We start from the raw sequence: 27529 nt of genomic DNA on the forward strand, positions 1-27529 counted from the left end.
AAAAGCACCAAAAGAAAACTAATGTTGCAATATCAATCATTTACAAAATTGCAGGTACTTGTAGCCCATATCCTTTATTACTTCAACCTTTTATTGTACATTGTTATTTTTCTGCATCTTGTAATAATTAAGTTGAGAAGTATAGTTCTGAAATGAATGAATGAAAAGGCATCCAATTTAGAAATAAACTTCAATATCAGAAATACTTACAAGCTGAGAAATAAGTCAACAGAAATACAAGGCTGAAATGTTTTCTATCAATAGGTCAATTTCAACCTGAAGACTAGAGTTGAGCGATACCGTCCGATACTTCAAAATATCGGATCGGAATGGATCGGCCGATCTTTAAAAAAAGTATCGGTATCGCCGATGCCGATACCGGAAGTCCCATTCAAGTCTATGAGACTTCCGGTATCGGAATTGGAAAAACCCTTTCCTGCCCTTGTACAGCCTCTCGGGGGTCTGTACGGGCCTTCCGGGGGTCTCTGCCGGCCTGCCGGGGGGCTGTGCTGGCCTGCCGGTGGGCTGTGCGGACTGCCCGGGGTCTGTACCGGCCTGCCGGGGGGCTGTGCCGGCCTGCCGGTGGTCTGTGCACCCTGTGGGGGTCTGTACCGGCCTGCCGGGGGGCTGTGCACCCTGTGGGGGTCTGTACCGGCCTGCCGGGGAGCTGTGCCGGCCTGCCGGGGGGCTGTGCTGATGTCCGGGGGTCTGTGCAGGCATCGTCCGATGGGACTACAAGTCCCATCTGGCGATGCCTGCTACCATGAGAGTGATTGACACATTAGCCAATGATGGGACAGTAGTAGTCCCATCATCTGGCTAATGTGTTAAATGTAAAAAAAAAAAAAAAAAAATACTACATACATACATACTACATGCATGCTGCATACATACTACATGCTACATACATACTACATACATACTACATACATACTACATGCTACATACATACTACATACATACTACATGCATGCTACATATATACTACATGCTACATACATACTACATACATGCTACATACATACTAGATACATACTACATGCATGCTACATACATACTACATATATACTACATGCTACATACATGCTACATACATACTACATACATGCATGCTACATACATACTACATGCATGCTACATACATACTACATACATACTACATGCATGCTACATACATACTACATATATACTACATGCATGCTACATACATACTACATGCTACATACATACCACATATATACTACATGCATGCTACATACATACTACATACATACCACATATATACTACATACATACTACATGCATGCTACATACATACCACATATATACTACATACATACTACATGCATGCTACATACATACTACATGCTACATACATACTACATATATACTACATGCATGCTACATACATACTACATGCTACATACATACTACATACATACTACACATATACTACATGCATGCTACATACATACTACATGCTACATATATACTACATACATACTACATATATACTACATGCATGCTACATACATACTACATACTACATACATACTACATATATACTACATGCATGCTACATACATACTACATGCTACATATATACTACATGCATGCTACATACATACTACATGCTACATACATACTACATATATACTACATGCATGATACATACATACTACATACATACTACATGCTACATACTACATGCTACATACATACTACATGCTACATACATACTACATGCTACATACATACTACATATATACTACATGCATGCTACATACATACTACATGCATGCTACATACATACTACATGCTACATACATACCACATATATACTACATACATACTACATGCATGCTACATACATACTACATGCTACATACATGCTACATACATACTACATGCTACATACATACTACATATATACTACATGCATGCTACATATATACTACATGCTACATACATACTACATACATGCTACATACATACTACATACATACTACATGCATGCTACATACAATACATTCATACAATACATACATAGACATACAGTACATATAACATAGAGTAACATACTTACCAATACTTGTCACATTGCTCCCCGAAGCAAGTGTCTTTTACGGAATAAATATTAACATAACAAACCACAAAAATACTCACCCATGATCCGAAGCAGTCCACGAGTGTGTCCCACGACGATCTTGGGTAGAGAACTGCAGCATCAGCTGATGCTGCCGCTCTCTACGGGCTGCAGGAATCCAATGATGGAAGGTAGGTATCCTTCCGCACTGTATTCCTCCGCCACTTAAAAAAAAAGTCCCTAGTCTCACTTTATGGTAAAAGCTGTGTGGGAATTTACCATAAAGTGAGACTAGGGACTTTTTTTTTTAAGTGGCGGAGGAATACAGTGCGGAAGGATACCTACCTTCCGTCATTGGATTCCTGCAGCCCGTAGAGAGCGGCAGCATCAGCTGATGCTGCAGTTCTCTACCCAAGATCGTCGTGGGACACACTCGTGGACTGCTTCGGATCATGGGTGAGTATTTTTGTGGTTTGTTATGTTAATATTTATTCCGTAAAAGACAATGGCTTCGGGGAACAATGTGACAAGTATTGGTAAGTATGTTACTCTATGTTATATGTACTGTATGTCTATGTATGTATTGTATGAATGTATTGTATGTAGCATGCATGTAGTATGTATGTAGCATGTATGTAGTATGTATGTAGCATGTAGTATATATGTAGCATGCATGTAGTATGTATGTGGCATGTAGTATGTATGTAGTATATATGTAGTATGTATGTAGTATGTATGTAGCATGTAGTATGTATGTAGCATGCATGTAGTATATATGTAGTATGTATGTAGCATGTAGTATGTATGTAGCATGCATGTAGTATGTATGTAGTATATATGTGGTATGTATGTAGTATGTATGTAGCATGTAGTATGTATGTAGCATGCATGTAGTATATATGTAGTATGTATGTAGCATGTAGTATGTATGTAGCATGCATGTAGTATGTATGTAGTATATATGTAGTATGTATGTAGCATGTAGTATGTATGTAGCATGCATGTAGTATGTATGTAGTATGTATGTAGCATGTAGTATGTATGTAGCATGCATGTAGTATATATGTAGTATGTATGTAGCATGTAGTATGTATGTAGCATGCATGTAGTATGTATGTAGCATGTAGTATGTATGTAGCATGCATGTAGTATATATGTAGTATGTATGTAGCATGTAGTATGTATGTAGCATGCATGTAGTATATATGTGGTATGTATGTAGCATGTAGTATGTATGTATGTAGCATGCATGTAGTATATATGTAGTATGTATGTAGTATTTTTTTTTTTTAACATTTAACACATTAGCCGGATGATGGGACTACTACTGTCCCATCATTGGCTAATGTGTCAATCACTGTCATGGTAGCAGGCATCGCCAGATGGGACTTGTAGTCCCATCGGACGATGCCTGCACAGACCCCCGGACATCAGCACAGCCCCCCGGCAGGCCGGTACAGACCCCCACAGGGTGCACAGCCCCCCGGCAGGCCGGTACAGCCCCCCGGTACAGCCCCCCGGCAGGCCGGCAGAGACCCCCGGAAGGCCCGAAATGACGGCGCATCATGATGCGCACACACCGCGCATCATGATGACGTAATTTCGGCTGTCAATCAACTTTGAACTTCCGATTCCGATGCCCGATATTGAAAAAATATCGGATGTCGGTATCGGAATTCCGATACAGCAAGTATCGGCCGATACCCGATACTTGCGGTATTGGAATGCTCAACACTACTGAAGTCTCATGTAACAATGGCGTAGACAAGAAAGTGCAATGATATATTTTCCAATAAATAAATATATAAATGATGTAGAAAATGTCTGCGCTGAATAAACCACACAAATCCAAAAAACAAGGATTATAGAAAGGCACAATATGACAATAAAATTACAGATAGATATGGGGGTCTCAATTGATCAATGTATACAATGCAAAATAAAATATATTCACCAGACTTATATGTTCTGAGAATAATATAATATATTTTATTTTGCATTTTTTATTTTGTTTTTGGATTTGTGTGGTTTATTCAGCGCAGACATTTTCTACATCATTTGTATTTTAATCAACGACTCAGTGGTGTGTTGTTTTGTCTTGCGGCGGATATCCCTCCTATAGTACTAGCGCTCCCAATATATTACATTTTAAATAAATATATACATACACAACATTTCTCAATTGTGAACCAATACAGCCCAAAAGAAGCATGATAGGAGCAAGAACACCTACAGTATTTGCTCACCTATTTGTATGATGCAGGCTGCTGGTATGGATTATTTTTACACCATTTATTATTATTTTAATGTCATTGTGATTTGCAACTTTTATCATGTATTGTAATGCTTGATCATCCGATACCAATACAGACCTCATATGGATTATGCAATGTACTACACGTGATTTTTTTACCCAGGTGTACTTACTTCTTTTTTTCTATGTATCTGTATTCCCCATTTTCTCAGATTTATTGTGATATTGTTCTTATATTTATTTTTAATAGTGTATAATAAAGATGTTTTAGCTCCTTGCAAAGAAGCCTTATATTTCTTAGCGTTCTAAATAAAAACACACAGTTGTAAGAAAAAAAGTTTGGGCACCTCTCGTCAAAATTACTGTTATCGTGAACACTTAAGCAAGTTTAAGATAAAATGATCTGTAAAAGACCTAAAATTAAAGATGACACTTTCCTTTGTATTTTAGGCCAAAAAACTCTCGAAAATAATATATATTTTCATCTTTTATATTTTAAAAATCACAATAGAAAATGGGCTAATGCAAAAGTCTGGGCACCCTGCACGGTAAGTACATGATAATTTTGAACGTATCACAGCTTGTAAATGCTTTTTGTAGCCAGCCAAGAGACTTTAAATTCTTGTTTGAAGGATTTTCATCCATTCTTTGGAAAAGCATTCCCGTTCTGTGAGATTCCATGGTGATCTTGCATGCACTGCTATTCTGAGGTCTAGCCACAGATTTTCAATGATGTTCAGATCAGGAGACTGTGAGGGCCATTGTAAAACCTGCAGCTTGTGACTTTGGAGGAAGTCTATTGTGGATTTTGGTGTATGTTTTGGATCAGTATTAGTGATGAACGAGCACTAAAATGCTTGGGGGCTCAAACAGAGTAACAAGTACTGTATAAAGGAAGTCAATGGGAAGCTCGAGCATTTTTGGGTGCCCCACAGGAGGTCTGAAGGGGATCTAAAAATTGCTGATAACAGTGCTGAAATGGCATGAAAACAGCATGGGGAAGACCCATTGAAGCATCTCTAAATCCCAGGTCGGTGCAGAGAACAATGTTGTCAGAGTATTACACCACATTTACGGACTGACAATAAAACATAAAAAACTGCACTTAAAATGGATTTGACTGGAAAAAGTGTTAAGAAACATTCTTTCCAGGATAAATACTTGTATATAAGGCAACGTAAATAAGGAGAAAAAAATGCTCCTCCACACCTTGGTCTATGTTCACATGCAGTGTTTTTGCTGCCTTTTTTCATGTTTGCATTGCTTTCAATGGTGAAAAAACATTCATCAGGAAATGCAATTTTATAATTTTAATACCTTATGTAGCCATGTGACAGGTGAGACATGATCAGACACATTAAAAGTCAATTTTTTTTTCCAGGGCTGTCTCTATTTGTTAAGGGCCAGCAGGCGGCTTTTTCTATTGTTAGAGGACCAGCAGGTGCCTTGTGGACAGATGAGACCAAGATAGAGTGATAGAGTTTTTTGATAAAGCACATAGCTCTACTGTTTACTGTAAATGGAATGAGGACTACGAATAAAAGAACACAGTAGTTGCATTGAAATATGATGGAGATTCAAAGATATTTTGGGGTTGTTTTTCTGCCTCTGGCCCTGAGTGCCTTAAAATGTGAACATTCCCAAAGGCTTTTGCATCGCAATGTAGTACCCGGGGTCAGAAAGCTGAGTTTGCATCATAGTAGGTCATGGATCTTCCAAGAAAATGGCTCCAAACATACTTCAAGAACCATCCAGAAATAGATGGAAACAAAGCAATGGAAAGTTTAGAAGTAGTAATTCCAGCTTCAGTAGCGTAAAGTCTCCCACTACTGCACCTTACATAGAGATTCTACAGGGAAACTGTGAATGGACACATTAAATCATTTAATTTTGCCTGCTTTGATGAATTTATGAGTACAGATCACCGTGAAAAACATGAATCAGTCAATGAGTGTATGAAAAAAGCAGCATCACGTAGACTTAGAATTTATAATGCAATAATCTCTGATTAGATGCCTGTCATATGCTATATCTACTGCCACACTTCACCCTACATAAACTGCAAATAAGAGCGGTATTATTAAAATGGAATTGAATCTATTTTAAATAGTCCTGAAAAAATGATCAGTTTAATGTAGCAGCATCAAGGACTGTTATTTAATCAACCCTGCTGGGAAATATAGTGGAGAGTTTCGCATCTACTCAGCCTGATATGGAGGCTACCAGGATCTTCTGTACTTACTGTACAAACTCTGCTGTCCCAGTTGTGAAATCCTGTATGCAGTTTGAGAACACCCTATGTGATGTTGTACCTGATACAGCCTCTTTGTGAGCAGAAATGCGTTGTGGACCCATGCTACATTTTCCCACTTTTTATGACATGTCATTTTTAGAAAACCTTTTTAATGGACATTTTTTTTTCTACTTGTAGCCTTTGTTAATAAACCAAACCTTTTGGAATAGCGTAGTGTTCCCACCAGTTTGGTTATTCAGTCGGAGACCAGATTGGACCATGCACTGGGATTAAACCTCCAAGTGGAAGCGCCCCTGGAATTTTTATCCATATACTTATCCATATACTACTACTTGGACCTGTGGCCATGCCAGGAACAACACAGCTTCACACATTACAGATTGGCAGCATGCCGCAATGGAGGATCCCATTCCCATGCTAAATGAAATTTAGTGTTGTGCCTACTGCACTACACTTCCAGATAAGCACTTATATATCACCCACATTTCTATTTTTATACATCTTTTATTGCACTCCAGTACTTTCTCTCTCCCACAGTTTCCAACAAAAAAATCCATATTGTTACTAAGCCATGGGCTTCATGTCAGCAGACAATACAAAGGTGACATCAACCTCACAAAAACAAACCTACTTGCCACCACCACAGGGCAAGTGGGAATAGCCAAACAAAGTGCCAGAATAGGCACATCTAATAGATGCACCTTTTCTGGGGTGGCTGAGGGCTGTAATTTTTAGGCTGAGGGGGCCCATTACCAGCCTGAGAATACCATCTCCCAACTGTCAGCTTTGGCTTGCCTGGTTGTCAAAAATGGGGGGAACCTACACCTTTTTTTATTATTAATTTACATAATTAAAAAATATGGCATGGGAACCCTATATTTTTGATAACCAGCCTTGCAGAAGCTGACAGTGGAGAGTTACAGCCCCAAGGTGTTAGTTTTGCCTGGCTTGTTATGAAAAATACAAGGGAACAATGTAATTTTTTTGGGTGATCTTACATTTTAATAACCAGAAAAGACTAAGTATAAAGCTGTGAACTGATATTAATAGCCTGGGAAACTTTATAAATATTGTCTCTTTTCCAGAATATTAACATCAGGCCACAGCCATTGGCATTCCCTCAGCTGTTCATGAAACTAATGGAGGACCCCACTGTTTTTTTAAATTTGTGAACAAGTACAGTAAAATACACACCCAAGGTAACTTTAGTTTACAGCCTTTAGGCTTTCCAGCAGCTGGAAACTTCAGTAACCGTAAAATGTCCCTCAAAATTTCATATGAGGTTTGCGGGCCTCACAGCTGCCAGAAGACCTTGTGGCTTTGAACTCTGGTAGCCTGAAAGGTTTCAAGCCACCAGGACTTATGGTAGCTTGAGTGCCAGGCTGTTGAATGCTGGAGTCCCAAGTGCCGGACTCACTGTTGTTCATCAGTCCAGCACTGGCGCATGCATATCAAGAGAAACAGCTGCCATAAATCCAGTTGGCCTTACTGTTGTTGTTGACAATTAAAGAAGTAATTGAAAAAAACACTTTAGGGTCTCCATAATTTTCATATTCAGTTGAGGGAAAGCTGACAGCTTGGGGCTGATGTTGATATTCTTGGAAAGAGACAATACTGATAGAGGTTCCCAGGCTACTAATATCAGCTCACAGCTGTATACTTAGCCTTTCCTTGTTATTAGACTTGGGGATTTCCCCCAAAAATGATGTAGTGTCCACCTATATTTAATAACCAGCAAAGGCTAGGCAGACAGCTGCAGGCTGATATTAATAGCCTAGGAAGGGGCCTTGGATATTGGCCCCTCCCAGACAAAAAACAATAGCTCTCAGCCACCCCAGAAATGGCGCACACTTAAGATGTGCCAAATCTAGCACTTAGCCTCACTCTTCCCACTTGCTCTGGTGTGGTGGCAAGTGGGGTGATATCTGTGGGGTTGATTTCACCTTTTTGTCAGGTGACATCAATCCCAGAGGTTAGTAATGGAGAGGTGTCTATAAACCATACTTACATCATTACCCAGTCCACAGAAGCAAATGTCTCCTGTAACAGAATTAAAATAATAAACAACAATATTCCTCACATGTCTGCAGAGAATACAGTAATCCATTAGACCCACGCCATGTATAGCTCTGCTACATCTAGCTGGCAGGCTGCACTGTTGGAAGACTGGAAAATATGGCCTGCCATCCAGTATAAACTGAGCAGCGTGTGCTATCTCTTCTCAATGTCTCACGGTGACCTTCTATGACCTGACTGACATCACCACAAATGTGAGAAAGTTTTCGCCCATGTGCCGTTACAACTTTTCCACAGTGCAGGCTGGCATCTTATTATCTTATCTGCAGATAGGTCAAGAATATTGTTGTTTATTATTTTAATTCTCTTACAGTAGACATTGGCAAGCGCTGTTACTTTTCCCATGGCGCTTGCACTGACATCAGTGAGTTGAACTGAGATCATTGGCTGTGAAATCCCAGAACCTTTCTGACATCAGTCAGGTCATACGTCTAGATGCAGCAGAGCTTGATCCCTGGTGGGACAAATGGATTATTATCTTGTCTGTGGACAGGTGAGGAATGTTGTTAATTATTTTAATTTTGTTACAGGAGACATTGGCTTCTGTGGACTTTGCAATGACGTGAGTATAATTTAATTTAGATTCATTAAAGGAGTCTCTTTCATTCTTTCAATTAATTACTTTATTCTGGGTGTGTGTTCTTTAACAATATAACTATAGAATTAACAATGGACAGGCATCTTACAGTTTTGAGGCCCATATGTAGCACGATAAATGCTGTATAAAATTTCAGTACTCAAAAAAAAATTCAGTATTACACTGCCAGCAAAACTTGCCCACTTTATATCGACATATAAGACTGCAGTATCAATATAGCAATGTGATTTTGTATAACCAACAATTGTTTTATGGGCTTTGAGGCATAATCGTAGCACAATAAATGCCATCAAAAATTTCACTGCTCCAAAAAAATGCAGTTTTACATTGCCAGCAAAATTTTCCCACATCAGAAGAACGTATAATACTGCAGTATCAAATTAGCAATGTGATTTTTTTAACAAAAACTTTTTTTGTAGGTGTCTTGAGGTACAACTGTAGCACAATAAATGCTGTAGAAAATGTCAATGCTGAAACAAATGTAGCATTACAAAGATGGATGGACATATAAGACTGCAGTATCATTACATCAATGTGATTTTTTTAACACACTATTTTTGGGGGGTTTTTGAGGCCCAACTCTAGCACAATAAATGCCGTATAAAATTTCACAGCTCAAAAAAAATGCAGCATTACAATGTCAAGGAAATTTGCACACTTCAGATTGACGAATAAAACTACAGTATTAATATAGCAATGCTGTTGCGATCCAGCCAAGTCTGGCTGTATGCTTTTGATGCAAAATTGCCACAGTAAAAATAGTGTATAATATTTCCCTGCTCAGAACCATTTGCAGAATTAAGAGCAAAAAGAATATTTTTAGCCATGAGAAGGGGTTTTTGTACGAGCTGCATGCTGCAGCAAAAAGGATATGCAATTCACCCTATCCTGTCCTACATGATCCCCTTAGCACAATCTTTCCCTAAGTGTTGTTAACAGCAGTATTAATATTAATTATAATTAGCCCTAAGAAGGACTGTTGTTTTACTTAATAGAACTATAAATGTGGTTGAATCCCTGGCTAATACGCCATTACAATTCTGTCGCTTTTTCACCAGCACCTATCCCTACTGTGCCTGTTTCCGGGGTAGAGTGTGCCGAGCATGGCGTCATGGATCTTATAGATGCAAAACACAAGCCGCGGAGACACCATCACATGTTTCTCAACGCAAGCAATGACTAGCTAGGTTTTTCCCCGGGAAGGAACAACCACGGGAAGGGCAGTCTCCAATGAAGGAAACCACCTACGCCAAAACGTGGTATCCATCCACAGACAGCTGTTTCGGGGTATTGCCCCTCATCAGTGTGGAGTAGGAAACTGGCCAGTAGGAGCAATGCCCCGAAACAGCTGTCTGTGGATGGATACCATGTTTTGGCATAGGTGGTTTCCTTCATTGGAGACTGCCCTTCCTGTGGTTTTTCCTTCCCGGGGAAAGACCTGGCTAGTCATTGCTTGCGTTGAGAAACATGTGATGGTGTCTCCGCGGCTTGTGTTTTGCATGTTTTTACATATTTCCCATAAGGGATGGGGGCATTGCTCTAGAATTACTGCATTGAGAAACATGTGATGGTGTCTCCGCAGTGTTGGATGTTGGTCTCCATGAGTTCATTCATCCTCATTTTTCACGGATCTTATATAGACCTGATGACGTTATGCGACCAGCCAATCACAGTAATGCCACAACCAAAATGGTTACAGCAGTACAGTGACTGGGAAGCAATCCCACATGTTCATTGGATGTCTAAAAAGTGCTAAACATGCAGGGTGGGTACTTCAGCTCTCGCCTGAGCATTCAAAATATGCTCGCTGAGTAATGAGTATCCAGAGAACACTGAAGCTCGAGCGAATAATGAGTAGTGACGAGTACACTTGCTCATCACTATCTCCCAGTGTTTATTGTAGTAAGCTCTTAGTTTCTTCCTCCTTCCCCCCTAATCAAATATTCGCTACATATAATTCATTCATCTTGGAAGGTAAACACTTGCTCAAAGTAATAAAGTATGTGCTGTGACAGAGAACAATCACAGTGGTCATAGAAATGATGCAATATTACCTTCATGTCTGTCAAATGATTAAAAGAAATCTATAAAGGAAAAAACCCTCTAAAAATATACCTTCACAAAAAGCAGAATCAAAATATATATGCATTAATATCCTCATTAATAGAAAATGCAATATAAATGTATGTATATTTCTGCATTTCTTATGACAGCTTGCTTGTTGCCTGAAAGCAATGCCTCAGGTAGCCTCAAAGGAGCGCTCCGTAAGAAGAATTGTTCTCACACTACGCTAACGTGTCTGTCAGTGTGACAGAACGAAATGATCCATGAACATTGTCTCTTCCTAAAGTGAATATTATCAACATCAGACTAAATTGCTGACATTTTAATGCAACAAGACAAAAAAAAAAAGCAATGCACCTAGTAAAAGTAGCTGGAGGGCATATACATAGGAAAAGCGGAGATCTTCATAACTAACGACTTTTTACTACTATGGCAGCAACTAGTAAGTAACAAGTGGTGAAAGTGGAATTTGTTAATTATCTCCAGCACTGAGCTCCAAAACTTTTCTTTGTCATCTGTAGCATTTTTAGGGGGGAGGGGTTGTCACAAAAAACCTTAAAAACTCACAACTCGATGAGCCCTGCTGGAGGAGTGCTCACCAGTGAAGCCTCATCGATGCTTAAGAAGCTTTACTTTTGCAAAACATAGCACAGTGCTCCAGAAAGCTAAGTCCAAGTTTAAAACAATATCGCTACACCCTTCTGAAAACCGATGTGTGTGATACTGCAGTTCAACTCATTTAACACCTTCCCAATGTGACGTAGATGTAGTGCATGTCACACCATGGGTATGGGTGTTTGGTCTGCGATCAGTAGCTGAGCCAACTCCGCAGATGGCTTATGCCTGCTGTGATATATAGCTGACATCTACCTTTAACTGCAACGCACACTGCACCAAAATCAAGCCCTCATACAGCTATGTCAACTGAAAAATACAAAAAGTTATGATTTTTGCAAGATGGGGAGAAAAAAAAATAAAAGTGCAAATAACAAAAGTTGACTACCTGCTATATTGCACCCAAAAAGGGTTTGTTCTCAAAGATTAGCCATCATTTTCAAATTACCATCAACACATTTCATGTCTGTCTAAATGCAACTTCTGATCTTTATTACTTTTTGTAGGGACGTTTTCATAGAGCAAAGTTGCACATTCAGGACCATGGAGAGAGGCTACAGAGAATGTCTCACTCCGAGGATCCAGAATTAGGTTAGGGTGACACCAGCATATTTTCTCTCATCTGAGAGAATCGGGCCGATTATGCTAACCACACTTTGATCAGACTTTGATCATAGTGTGAGCGGATTTTCTTGAATGTGGAGAAGATGGGTAAAAAAATCCTCCACCTTTTCCATTTTGCAAGTCCGTGAAAGATATCATCCGAGTACAGTCCAATATTTCTCAGGGACTAATTAACTTGCATGTCCGGCTGTGATCCGAATCAGATCCCCCTCTCTGGCATGCAGTGATTTTTTTCCTTGGACCGACTCGGCCCAACAAAACAATTGAACATGTGCACGGCCCCATAGAATTACATTGGTCCTAGTTCCTCATTTGCACAAGGAAAGACTAGAAGCAATGGGATGAAACTGAATGGGAGGAGACACAGATTAGATATTAGTAAAAACTTTTTGACAGTTAGAGTGATCAATAAGTGGAACAGGCTGCCATGAGAAGTGGTGAGTTCTCCTTCAATGGAAGTCTTCAAACAGAGGCTGGACAGACATCTGACTGGGATGATTTAGCGAATCCTGCTTTGAGCAGGGGGTTGGACCAGATGGCCCAGGAGGTCCCTTCCAACTCTACGATTCTATGATTCTAGTGCTATCCAATGTTTTGTCGGAACGTTCTCTGACCAAACATATGGACATCTGCACAACCCCTCAGAGGTGATGCGAACTCATCCACATGACTAGTTCTATCAACCATGACAGTGGTCTGTGGCTGGTGCATGGGAGCTGCTGACATCCATTGCTTTTCTTTTGTTTATACAGCCGAGTGTGTCATCGTTGCTCCTGTTCAGTGGCCACAAACTCCTATCATGACTGATGGATGAAACGATTCGCACCAACTCTTCTTTATGTGGACATATAGTCAGTCCATACAAACAATGGAGACTGTTGGTGTAATACCTTTTTTTCACGCACAGCAGGGAAAATAAACACATGCATACAGGTTCTAATTAGGAAGAGAGCTACTCGCTAATGTCATGAGCTCATCTACGAGTCATCTTTCTAACAAAAAGAAATCGTCAAAAAAAGCAGCCTTATATAAATAGAATCTATTATAAAAAATGACATTTGTAACTGATTTTTTTGTGTTATAAGTACACATATACTTTTGATTTTTGGCATTTTTTTCAATCTAATGTTCTATATTTAAAAAGAGCAATCTTGCAAATATCCAATTGGTCACGTGGGTCATTTTAAATTAACACTTCCTATTCATTTGGAAATAATTCACAGCAGTTTCCTTATGTTTGGCAGAATTACTATAAAAAGCAATACCTCTATACGCAGCTGGTAACACAGGATCCTCCAATCACAATAGGTGATGTCACAGCTGACCCTGCTCCTCCTCCTTTCACAATGACCTTTGAACATGCTCATTAGGTGTGTCAGAGTCAATATATTGCTGCTAATGTGCATGTATATCTGCTCCAAAAGTCAGTTTAAAAAATTTAAAAAAAAATTGTTTTATGGGAAAAAGATTAAATGTACATTCAACACAAAAGCTTGATTGTAAACATTTTCTGATGACACATTCCCTTTAAGATCATTTTATATAGGCATCTTGAAAAGTCAAAAGATGAGAATGATGCTGATTTTTTGACACCTCGTTATGTAAAAGAAAACTGATTCTTCATGAAACAATACAGACGTTTTCAACAATATAACAAATGAATTTCTCTTGTTCTCAAACTTCTCACTTACTTAGCTGCTGAATCATTCAAAAGGACTGCATCTTGTACAAGACAATGGAAAAATATATGAAATAAGAATTTATGAGGCTTTTTAAGGCATGAGACAACAACAGAATTTGGAATTCTGTACTGAGTGCTGTAGACAAGTTTTTATATGAACCAGACTGCAAAAACATTTGTTACAAGCCCAGAGGACAAACCAAAAATATATGAAAAAAGAAATGCGTGGTAAGCTTAGGCGAAATGTGCAAAATACTTTTCTCAATTTAAAAATAAAGTAAATGCATGAATTTCTCTCATTACACTACGAACTTTGATTTTCATTTTTTTATTGTTCGTTTTTCTTACGCTTATTAGTGCTGTTCCTCAACTATTTGTCTATTTTGTAAGGCCCTGAAAATTGTCTTAACCCTCCGTCAGGCGCAATATAGATTCTCCTCAGTTCATGCGCAATGTGCCTGACAAGCACAGGTCAGAAAACCACCTATAGTAGCTACATATTTCAATTTCAGGACTATAGAAGTAGTCAGTGACCTTCATAGGAATGTATTAAAAGAGATTACACCAAATCAGATGCAAAAAAAAAACATTTATTAACCATAAACTTATTAAAACTAAAAGTACCACTTTTCGGTAGTACCGCCAAATAGGCTCCAGTTATCTTTACTTAACTATTGCTTAAATATAAAATTGTGGAAAAAAACTTAAAGGATATTGCACTTAGATGTTACTTAATTATTTTCTACTCATCTTCAGTGGTTTCAATTGCAGCAGAAGCAGCACAGGTACACTTAGAAAAGCAAGGCTGGCAGACGAAAGTTGCATGGGAAAGGCAGATTGATTCTTTACATATTTTGCAGTCATATTTAGAAAGCCTTCTGAAACCAGATACAAATGAGCAGGTAGTACAACTGCGTCTTTTAGAAGGTGGTAGAGTCGGTGTTTGTTCTGGAACGTCCTTGGGACGATATCTCTTCAACCGGTGTTGCAGGGCAAGGGGCATTCCAACCGTCTTTGTACTTCTTAGGCTTAGCTCTCCACTCACCAGTTCATTAGCCAATTGTTTTAGGTACATTCTTCTGCGCATTTGTTTAAGTTCATTACTGAGGTAAATTACTTGTGAGTTGATGCCACCCACATTCAGCATTGTAAAGAAGATTACCATCGGCCAGCGTTTGGTATTTCGACTTACATTGAAATTGCCACACATTTGGTCAGCAGTGTCAACGCCGCTTTTGGTCAAATTATAAAAAGTTATGATTTCTGGTTTCCTTAGCTCCCCAGACTCTGGATCAATGGTGTAATCATTATGTAATGAAGAGACCAAAATCACATTTTTCCTCTCGCGTGGGATGTAAGAAACTAAAATCTTTCCATTACCGAACCCAAACATAGTGCTATACTGTTGTTTGCCTTTTGTATATAGAAAATCTGGCGGCAACTGCCTTTTGTTTTTTCTAACAGTTCCCACATATGACAGCTTTTTCGTTTTTAAAAAATCAATCAGATCAAAGTCAGTAAACCAGTTGTCAGCAGTGATATTTCGACCAGATCCAAACATTGGCTCAGCAATTCTCTTTACCACATCACTAGGCTTGTTGCTCACATTGAAAGGACCTGGTGGCTGTCTTCCACAATAAACTTCCATGTTCATAGTGTACATCATCCTTGCATCAACCATGGCAAAAATTTTAATTCCATATTTGTTTGGCTTTGATGGTATATATTGCCGAAAACCACATCTTCCACGGAAACCTGGAAGCATCTCATCAATAGTGAGGTTTTGCCCTGGGCAATAGCTTTTTTGACAATTCATAATAAATTGTTGAAATATGTCCCGAATTGGTGCAAGCCGGTCATAACCTTTTCGTTCTGTCCGGGTACTTCGATCATCGAAACGGAGGCAACGGATCAGGACTTTGAATCGTTTCAGATTCATCACAAGGCTGAATTTTTCGATGCCATCACCGTCTGTCCCCCACAGCTCCTCCAAACTTTGCCTATTTGCTCTGAAAGCACGAGCTAGGTATAACAAGCCAATAAATGCCTTGAGTTCAATCACATCAGTGTTTTTGATATCCCTCTCTCTGGAGAATTGCTCTTTGATTGTGTCAATATACTGGTTAGTGAACCGAACAATAGTTTCCAACATGCTATCTGTAATTAGATTACTCCAACATTCCACTGCAGTTTTAGCTTTTCTAGCACTTCCAATAACTCCAGGAAGGTGTGTAATAATATTGTGGGATTCTCTGCGCTGTTTGTTCTTGGGTGCCTTTTTGTTCCACTTTGTATTTTTATCTTTGCCCAAATAATAAGCTAGATCTGTGTCTGTTTCCTCTGTATCAGTGTCATCACCATCCTGCTCTGTTCCAGAATCAGTGTTACATTCTGCTACCTCATCTTCAGATGAAATGTCACTAGATTCCTCTAAATCCTCAGTTACTGCTGGTTCTTCCTCATCATCTTTTAACAAAAAAATCTTCATTTCTTCTAAATGAAGGGGTTTAGATGAATCATACTGTTTTCTGGCCATTGCAGCAGAAAATTTGAAGCAAGAGAGAAAGAGTATGTGTTAGGGCGCAATGTGCCTTAGAAGCCACCCTCCTTTTGTCTAAGAAAACAGTACTTATGTACACTAACTTAGCATTAATCCTTCATAAAACAAGCTAAATACACAATCGTGATGAATAAAAAAAGAAAATACTAACCTTTCAATTTGTGTTGAAATCAGGCGCAATGTGCCTGAGAAGCCAAAGTGTTGATATCTGCTCACTAGAAGGTCTGCTGAGTCACTGTGATATCAGGTTTCACAGAGCCTGTAGTCAGGAGATAACTAGGAGGGGTGGGGTTTTCTGATAAGTGGGCAAGGAGAGAGAAGTGAAACTAATTACTGTGTGCCTGTCAGATCTATTGCGCCTGACGGAGGGTTAAAAAAGTATTTCTCATTCAGATCTCCTAAATACATGGCTACTATAAATAGAAACATATCTATCTATTTCATATACTGTATACAGTGGGGCAAAAAAGTATTTAGTCAGTCAGCAATAGTGCAAGTTCCACCACTTAAAAAGATGAGAGGCGTCTGTAATTTACATCATAGGTAGACCTCAACTATGGGAGACAAACTGAGAAAAAAAAATCCAGAAAATCACATTGTCTGATTTTTTTTCATTTTATTTGCATATTATGGTGGAAAATAAGTATTTGGTCAGAAACAAAATTTCATCTCAATACTTTGTGATATATCCTTTGTTGGCAATGACAGAGGTCAAACGTTTTCTGTAAGACTTCACAAGGTTGCCACACACTGTTGTTGGTATGTTGGCCCATTCCTCCATGCAGATCTCCTCTAGAGCAGTGATGTTTTTGGCTTTTCGCTTGGCAACACGGACTTTCAACTCCCTCCAAAGGTTTTCTATAGGGTTGAGATCTGGAGACTGGCTAGGCCACTCCAGGACCTTGAAATGCTTCTTACGAAGCCACTCCTTCGTTGCCCTGGCGGTGTGCTTTGGATCATTGTCATGCTGAAAGACCCAGCCACGTTTCATCTGCAATGCCCTTGCTGATGGAAGGAGGTTTTCACTCAAAATCTCACGATACATGGCCCCATTCATTCTTTCATGTACCCGGATCAGTCGTCCTGGCCCCTTTGCAGAGAAACAGCCCCAAAGCATGATGTTTCCACCACCATGCTTTACAGTAGGTATGGTGTTTGATGGATGCAACTCAGTATTCTTTTTCCTCCAAACACGACAAGTTGTGTTTCTACCAAACAGTTCCAGTTTGGTTTCATCAGACCATAGGACATTCTCCCAAAACTCCTCTGGATCATCCAAATGCTCTCTAGCAAACTTCAGACGGGCCCGGACATGTACAGGCTTAAGCAGTGGGACACGTCTGGCACTGCAGGATCTGAGTCCATGGTGGCGTAGTGTGTTACTTATGGTAGGCCTTGTTACATTGGTCCCAGCTCTCTGCAGTTCATTCACTAGGTCCCCCCGCGTGGTTCTGGGATTTTTGCTCACCGTTCTTGTGATCATTCTGACCCCACGGGGTGGGATTTTGCGTGGAGCACCAGATCGAGGGAGATTATCAGTGGTCTTGTATGTCTTCCATTTTCTAATTATTGCTCCCACAGTTGATTTCTTCACTCCAAGCTGGTTGGCTATTGCAGATTCAGTCTTCCCAGCCTGGTGCAGGGCTACAATTTTGTTTCTGGTGTCCTTTGACAGCTCTTTGGTCTTCACCATAGTGGAGTTTGGAGTCAGACTGTTTGAGGGTGTGCACAGGTGTCTTTTTATACTGATAACAAGTTTAAACAGGTGCCATTACTACAGGTAATGAGTGGAGGAAAGAGGAGACTCTTAAAGAAGAAGTTACAGGTCTGTGAGAGCCAGAAATCTTGTTTGCTTGTTTCTGACCAAATACTTATTTTCCACCATAATATGCAAATAAAATGAAAAAAAACAGACAATGTGATTTTCTGGATTTTTTTTTCTCAGTTTGTCTCCCATAGTTGAGGTCTACCTATGATGTAAATTACAGACGCCTCTCATCTTTTTAAGTGGTGGAACTTGCACTATTGCTGACTGACTAAATACTTTTTTGCCCCACTGTATCTATTTCATATCTTTCTATCTCATATCTATCTATCCCATATCTACCACATTTTGCAGACTATAAAATGCATCCCAAATTTTGAGGAATTAAACAGTATTTTTTTCAGTAAATCCTTTGGGGGTCAATTTCTTAGTCCAACACTGTCTTCAAGCACATCGCCGGGACATCCCCTCCTTCCTGCCCAGGGCAGCCCTGGTAAGCTAAATTCAAACTATAAGACACACCCATTTTCCTCCAATATTTTGGGGATTAAAAGTCTGTCTTACAGTCCACAAAATACGATATCCATGTATCTATTTATTTATCTATATGACAGATAATGGATTTAGGGTGCAAGGTTTCCCAAACAAAAATTTAATTGTAGCAACATGTGAAAAAAATAAATACAGTCAGTACTCCAATTAATATGAAAGAAAAAATGGACTATAAAAGGGTTGTCTGGCTTTAGGCTGCAATCTGCAGTCACTCAATTTGACTGTAGACTAGTCAATTCACACATCGTGCACCTTTCACCCTGCATACTGAGGATTCTTTGATGCCAGGAGAGGGAGGAAACGTGACCACAAGTTTGTGATTTGCATACATAAGGTAATGTGATGACAAAATGGGTACGGCCTCACTCAATGCAAGACCAGACAAGTCTGGTTAGAATGCGGCAGGAAGTACACAAATCACATACTTGAGGTCACCTGACCACCCGCTCCTGGCTCTGGCATCATAGAAATCTCATATTGTGCAGTGCACCCACTATGTGAGGATTCATGTCTGCAATCAGTTGGAAAGTCAACTGTCGGTACCTTGCGGCTAGTGTGCATGCTAGCGTTTCTCCAGTCCTGGTCCTGGCTCACCTCCTTCTCTCTATTGATCAGCTTAGGCCCTGCAGTCTGCTCATTAGTCGCTGGTTCCTGGCTCTGCCATCTGCAGTCCGCAAGAACCCCAGTGGTGAAAGCTGCAGCCTGAGTTCGAGCCTTAGTGGCCGGGCAATCACGTGTGCCCGCTGCTAAAGGCAATGAATATTCACTGCTTTCCACTACCATGGGTGCTGATAGCAGTGAATATTCATTCTCCTTAATAGTGGGTATACGTGATTGCCCGGCACAGGAAACTGGCAGCTGCAACCACTGTGCCTACTATTAAAATCAGTGAATATTCACTGCTCTCCATGCCCATAGGAGTGGAGAGCAGTGAATATTCATTCTTTTAAATAGCGGGCATACTACAGAGCCCAGCCGCTGCAGGATGCAGGCAGCTGTGGCTAACAGCATATCTGCTAGTAAAGAGAAATGAATATTCACTGCTCTCCACTCCCATGGGTGTGGAGAGCAGTGAATATTCATTTCTCTTTTACAGCGGTAACAGGTGTTAGCTGCAGCAGCCTGCCTCTAGTGACCCAATTCTCTGCCACTGCTGTGCCCCCACCTCCCCATCCACAGCAGGTACATCCGGACTATCATACGCACCCCCAATTTTCCTCCAAATTTTTGAAGGAAAAAAGTGTGTCTTATAGTCTTCCCTCCATCAAGATGTAGATAATTTTATGGCTTCTTGCCCATCCTGCGCCAAGAACAGGACTCCGAGGCAACTGCCCTCCAGGCTTCTGCACCCTCTTCCAGTACCTTTGGTCCCCTTGCAACATATCGCCATGGATTTTATTACTGACCTGCCACGTTCCTCGGATTGTATGGTTATTTTGGTGGTTGTGGACCGTTTTTCCAAAATGGCTCATTTTGTTCCTCTACCCGGTTTACCATCTGCTCCATAGTTGGCAAAGATTTTCATTTGTCATATTTTCAAGTTTCATGGTTTCCCTCTACACAGTATCTGATAGAGGTGTTCGATTTACTTTGCGCTTCTGGAGAGCGGTCTGCAGACTCATGAGGGTAACTTTGGATTTTTCCTCAGCCTATCACCCTCAAACTAATGACCAGGTAGAACGAGTCAACCAGGTCCAGGCATCTTATCTTTGGCACTATACTAATGTCCATCAGGAAGACTGGTTCATCCTTCTTCCCTGGGCAGAGTTAGCATATAATAGTCATCCCAGCGAATCTTCTGCCAAATCTCCATTCTACATCGTTTCCTGTCAACACACCAACATGCCTCTTCCAGTTTCCCTTGTTTCGGGCTTGCCAGCAGCTGACTCCATGTATAAGGAGTTTTCTTTGATCTGGAAGGAGACTAAGGATGCACTTGAAAGAGCTTCCAGCAGGATGAAGAGGTATGCAGATAAGGGATGCTTGAATTCCCCCACATATCTTCCGGGTGAGAGGGTTTGGCTTGTGTCCAAGTATATCAAGCTCCGTCCTACAAATTGGGTCTCCCGGTACTTCAGTCCTTTTGAAGTCCTGAAGCAAGTCAATAATTTTACCTACAAACTGAGGTTGCCTGCCTCGCTCCATGTTCTCAACATCTTCCATGTATCGCTCCTTAAACCCATGGTTCTCAATTGCTTCCAAGCCACATCAAGTCACTCTTCTCCATCCATTGACACCGGGAATGTCTTAGAGGTAAAAGATAAACTGGCCACAAAAAGGGTGAGAGGGAGAACTTTCTTTTTGATTGACTGGAAGGGTTTTTGTCCTAAGGAGAGATCATGGGAACCCTGAGAGAACATTCATGCCCCCCGTATTCTTGAGAGGTTCCTCTCCATACGTAAGAGCGAGGGGTGTAAGGGAGGGGGTACTATTACCACCATGTCCGCCCGCGCTCCCCCCACTCCGGTCTCCCGACGGGGTGCTGGGACTGGGGCGTGCCATGCTGTCACTGTACCGCCAGCCTTGTAGTCTCCTCAGGTCCCCGCTGTCCGCGCATGCACACCCTTAGGCCTCGTCCATGTGTATGCTGGGGGTCTTAGGTTTCCGCCAGTGTCCTGACCCGGAAGTGATCTTGCATGGCGCCCAGGGTCAGATATATTAGGAGGCTTTGGCAGTTCCTCGGCACCTGATTATTTCCTTCACTTGCCCTGTGCCAGTGCTCTTCCAGGTCCCTGTACGCCTTCAGTGCATGCCCTGCCCTGCTTTGTCCCTGTACGCTTCTAGTATGTGCTCTGCTCTGCCGAGTCCCTGTATGCTTCCAGTGCGTGCTCTGCTCTGTCTCTGTATGCTTACAGTGCATGCTCTGCTCTGTCCCTGTATGCTTCCAGTGCGTGCTCTGCTCAGGATCCCATGCTTTTGGTGTCAACTCTGCCTTGTCCCGGACCCCGTAGCTCTCTGTGACTTCATCTGGTTCTTGGTGAGTACCCCAATTCTCCTTGTTATCTTCAAGCCACCCCTCTGGCACTAGGTATTGCTGTATACCTTCCTCCTAGGTGTGTCCCTAACAGTCCCTGTATAGGGGTAGGCTCCACCTGGCCAACTCGCCCGGGATCAGTCGGTACCGCGATCCAGTGGGTCCACTCAGGATTCATAACAAACGGCATAGTTTGACCAGAAGCTCTGGCAAATCTGGTTATGATTTCAGAAAACACTGAACTACCAAGCTGAGCACATGTGTCAAGAATGGTACATGTGTAAGCTTGCCAAGCTTCACAACCACCACCAGGTTATGACTATTATCATATCGCACACGACCATGCCTGGTGTTAGGTTCAGTGGCGAGAGCCAAAGATCTCTGTGGTCTGTTATTCCTTACCGTAATATAACACAAAACACATAAAAAAGTATGAATGGCAAATTCAGTCCAGAAAAAATGTTCAATGCTTTTTTGGAGTATTATATAAAGCTGAAATGAATCACGAAACACAAAATACTTTATGGATGAGTAATTGAATGCAGAAAAAAGGTTTCAACGCTTTTTGGAATGTTATATAACCCCAAAATGTACCACAGAGCACAGAATACTCTATGGAAGATTATTTGAATAGAGAAAAATTTTGCATGCTTATCTGGTGTGTTATATACCACAGAAATATACCCCAGAGCATATAATACTCTATGGATGAATAACTGAATACCAATAAAATTTTCAACGCTTTTTTGAATGTTATATACCACAACAATTTTACAGAAAGAACATAATACTCTGTGGATGAGTAATTAAATGCAGATAATTTTTTAAATGCTTTTTTAGAGTATTATATACCACAGAAATTGAGTGTTATATAACACTGAAATGTACCACAAAGTACGTAATTGGGTCACCCTCCCAGGGCCGTGGGGTACTCGGTACTGGGCCGGTGTCAGGTGAAGGAGTCATAGCGGCGGTGGCCCGGTCAGTGGCCCTGTGCGCCCAAGTAATGGGGAATGTTGTTAATGGAATGGAATAGTTTGTGACGCCACCTGTGGTGCTCGGCAAGGGAGGTGTTAAGCCGATGCTGCAGACAGATCCTCTGGGACAGATGGTATGGTGCAGCAGTGATGGTATAGCCCTCCACAGGCAGAGCTAATGTCCCAGGGCAGTGTAGTTGTAATGGTTGTGGAAAGGCGCAGGCAGTGTAAAGAATGGTACCCAGATGTAGCGGTGCTGAGCAGGTTGGCACAAGAATGAATGGAGGACACCGAGGCTTGCAGTTCCAAAGCTTTACTCACAGTCTGCGGTACACAAGGGTGCCTGCCTCCGGACTGTGTCCTCCGGGTCAGAGACTCAGCCAACCTCCAGGCAAGATGGAAAGCTCCTCTCCAAGAATCCGCCAACATGTACCTTTCCTGAACGACTCCTCTATTGCGCCTTAAAGTGTGAAGATCTCCAGTACCGTGGTACCCTGGAGTTCGTCCTGTCAGATGTTCCCAAGAACTCTACTCGTATGGCAGACAGCTGTAGCCTGCTTCGGGGACTCCCTTCTCCTGAGTCCCGGCTCTCTAATCAGTTGCTGTTGTGCCCCAAGTCTTAGATGGGAGTAGTGCATTTACAGCCTACTACTCCACCGGTGTCTGCTGCAGAGCCATAAGTGTCCATACAACCTCGGGGACCGGGCCCCAGCCTTGCGCTGAGAACCTATAGGCAGGGTTCCTTTTCCAACCCACGTCCTCTCTGTTCTCCTTACTCCTTCGTTCCGTACTAATCTTTCTCTCTCTTATGGAAGCTTAGGTTGCAGTTCTACGTCTTTCTCCTTTTCCCTTCCCGTGCCAGCTGGCTCAGATAACTGAGGCAGCTGCAGCACACCTTCCTCCATCCCTTCTTCCAGGGATCCTCACTCCTGTCTGAGTGACTTCTTACCCACCTGACCTTCTGCCAGACTGAACCTCTAATCCTACACTTTCCCACTCTTTTATATATCTCAACTCCACCCACCTCCCAGCACATCCAGTGTTCCAAGCAGGGAACCACCAGAGGTGCTCTGCTACTCTCTAAGCACTGAGCCGCAATGTGGTTGTGCAGAACTATCCTGTTGTGTGGGGTGCGAGTGTTGGAGCGTGGAAAGGAGTTCCCAGCTTACCTGGATGGTGGGGCACTATACCTTAGGAGAAGGTGCAGTACCTCTGTGGCGACTGAGCCTCAGGGGCGCCACATAATACCTTATAGTTGAGTAATTGAGTAGTAGTGTAATTGTAATACTCTATGGATGACAATGTAGTCAATTTTATCACCCCAAAAAATGTAGTCAGCTGCACTTGATATATATTTAGCAAGGGACTGCAAATCTCTAATCCCTGCCTAGAGACTGTATTCAGCCACTCTCCATGCTCCTGCAACTCTCTCTCCCTCTCTAGGCTAACTGCGGAATGTATCTGATACAAATAGCAATGCACAAAATTAGTCCTTACAAGGCCTGTTAGTTCAGTTTCAGTGCCAGTATCAACACTACAGGACTCTGATTCATTAAAATGTGCACACAAAACCCTGGACAAGCACTCTCTCCCTCCAATAAGAATTATCACAGAGCTGTACAATAGCCTCAATGTGCCAAACCTGGCTGTGCCCTGCTCTTTTATAACCCTTGATGATGTTGCACGGCCAGCCAATCACAGTAATGCCACAACCAATTTGGCTATGGCATTACAGTGACTTGCAGGCAGTCCCCACATGTCTATTGGCTGTGTAACAGGTGCCAAACATGCAGGCTGGGGGTTTACGTTTGAAAGCCGTCTAAAGCACGCGAGTGCTGAGCACCAAGGTACTCGAGTGATATCCGAGTATCACTGAGCATGTTCACTCGTCCCTACTCAATATACAGATGTAGCAAAGGTTATTATTACTCATGATGCACCAACTTGATAACTTATCACAGAATGTTATCTCACTCAAGAGGACTAAGACAGCATAACATTGGAAAAGCCATTGACTAATGCCAAACTAGCCATTGACTAATGCCAAACTAGCAATTTTTTTGCTCTGTGATTTACCAGTGCTGAGTTATCTGAGTCATGGTAGCCTTTGTTACATTTTTACATGTCTATCTGTCTCTGTCTTCTATTTGTCTTTGTGTGTCTCTGTCTTTCTTTTATTTGTCTACAGTATTACTGGATTCCATGTTCTACTTTGTATGTAGAGGAAATAAAACTCATGAATAATGAGGTCATTCCTTTTAAAATAATTAAAGGGAACCTGTCACATGAAAAAAAAATATTTTAACCTGCAGATAAAGGGTTAATATGCAGTAAAAACCGTTATAAACCTACCTGACTAGCGGTTAACGCCGCATCGGTGTAGGAGCGACAGTAACACTACTGTCTGTTTATCTGCATCTCTATTTGGCATATTTAACCTGTTTATGTCCTCCTAATTATACGGGTTTATCTGCATCTCTATTGGGCATATATAACCCATTCAAATCCTCCTAAATGTACAGGCACATTCAACCTTATATCACTTTTTCATCCTAGCAGTCGGACTGACGAAGGTCCATGTGGGACCGAACGTCTTCTGCTATTTTGACTTACTGCAATAAAATACCAACTGGATTTCTGTATTAAGTTGAGTGCCAAGTTTTATGTTACTATAAACCTACCTGGCAGATGAAGGTGGCGCTTGTTTAGTCAGCAATCTGTGTATAGAGAATAGCAGCTATAACCGTGCCCCCTGCACAGACTGATAGTCGACTCAGCATTAGAGCTGGCTGTCAGTCATTGACATGGCGCGGTTACAGCTACTGCTCTCTATACACAGAGTGATAATTGAATCAGCACCAGCCCCGCCCCCGTGACTGAACGTCGAGCGCTGCTGGGAGGAACAACCTAAGGTCCCCGCTGCGAGGAGGAAATTGAGTGCCAGCATTGGGCAGGTCCATTATACTATTACCTTGCAGATTTACCCATATATGAAGGTTAATAGTGTTTTCTCACGCAACAGGTTCCCTCCCTTTAACATTTTTCTCTTTATTATAGGTGATTAATATTAACATAAATGCAAGTTTGTGCATGAGCCCCTGTACACGCACACTGAATTAAATAACTGTGAATTGCATTGTGATATCACTCTTGTGGAATTGATTCTTTAGACAATGTGTTGGCTGTAAAATGTCAGCCATTTATACAGGGGAGCGGGATTCCTATCTTTACAATATGCAGCATATGTAGCTAAATCTGCGAGTGAAGCTGCGGTGAAAGCCTTTTGCATTGTTGTGTTGTACAACATGTTATTGTCTCCTCTCCACATCCATCAGTCTAATTACTGAGTCCTTTATGATCCAGAGCTTCTCTCCTCATTAGGACGGTGTAGCTGACACTTCTCATTGCTGGGATTATTTTACAGATGCTCAGAGCATCAATTGTTCTAGTAGTGTAGCATCTGTGTTAGCTGTTCTCGGAATCTATGAGAATGAGCTTAAATACTCTTGTGTAGTCAATTCGTGGTAAACGTAGACTATAGCATTCACTGACCTTCCATGCTTGTGTTCCTAGAAAATCAATATTGGATTCAAGTGCTGAAAAAGCCATTCAGTTTACTGTACTAATTGATTCTGCGCAGTGATAATTACTATCTGACAGGTCGCGGCCAGTCCCATTCGCCACACATAGAATTTGGCTTTTTGACACTTTTCCGACAAGAAAAGTGGCAGAAATGTTATGAACATAAGTGGTGCTCGGTGTAGTGGTGCCGCCCAGCTCACTTTTTTTTTCTAAACTTTCCTTTGTGATGAAAAACTTCAACTAAAGGTCTAGCCTCCATTAATTGTGTTTCAGGGTTTAGTGATCAAGAAAAAAATTATTTTGAGAAGATCAAGTACTGTTTTTAAAGCAGATCTGTGATCAAATTTAGCAATGCAAACTGCATACATTATTGAATAGACTCGTCAGACCGGATTAGACCAGTGTATAAAATGTCTATGAATTCATGATATGAAGTCAGGTCACAGCTGGACTCATAAAATTCTCATGTAACCATCAGGCAGGAAAACATTCAGAAAGGATTATACAGTCGTTGTAACATGGATTTTGCTAGTAAGTACACAAGTCTTATGAGGTCCTACATCATGAAATGTTATATTTTCAAATTTCAGTTTAATTTGATATTTACATATAATTTGCCGACATTGAGTACGAACCTTTTCTGATACAAGACAGCTCACATGCCCCTAACTGATGCGGGTGGAATCGTGCTGTTAAATAGTTAAATGCCATCATCATGTATACGTACAAAAAAAATGTATATGCAAATGCATTGAGTGGAATTGAATTTAACTCAAATTCATTTTCCAAAATTGAGATTTTTTGTAATTTGCAACCGCATGGATTAACCCAAATGAATGCCATTTTTCTGACCCTTAATGTGTCATT

The 27529-nt window shown here is 41.1% G+C and overlaps 1 protein-coding gene across 1 annotated transcript in view; it reads right to left on the reverse strand.

Moving 5' to 3' along the window:
• Positions 1–27529, reverse strand: part of TMPRSS15 (transmembrane serine protease 15) — a 473521-nt gene that overhangs the window by 82336 nt on the left and 363656 nt on the right. The gene's annotated exons all lie outside the window — the stretch shown is intronic.

The sequence above is a fragment of the Dendrobates tinctorius genome, unplaced genomic scaffold, assembly GCF_039654945.1.
Source record: "Dendrobates tinctorius isolate UK_male_01 unplaced genomic scaffold, ASM3965494v1 ptg000084l, whole genome shotgun sequence".
In the NCBI taxonomy this organism is placed as follows: Eukaryota; Metazoa; Chordata; class Amphibia; order Anura; family Dendrobatidae; genus Dendrobates; species Dendrobates tinctorius.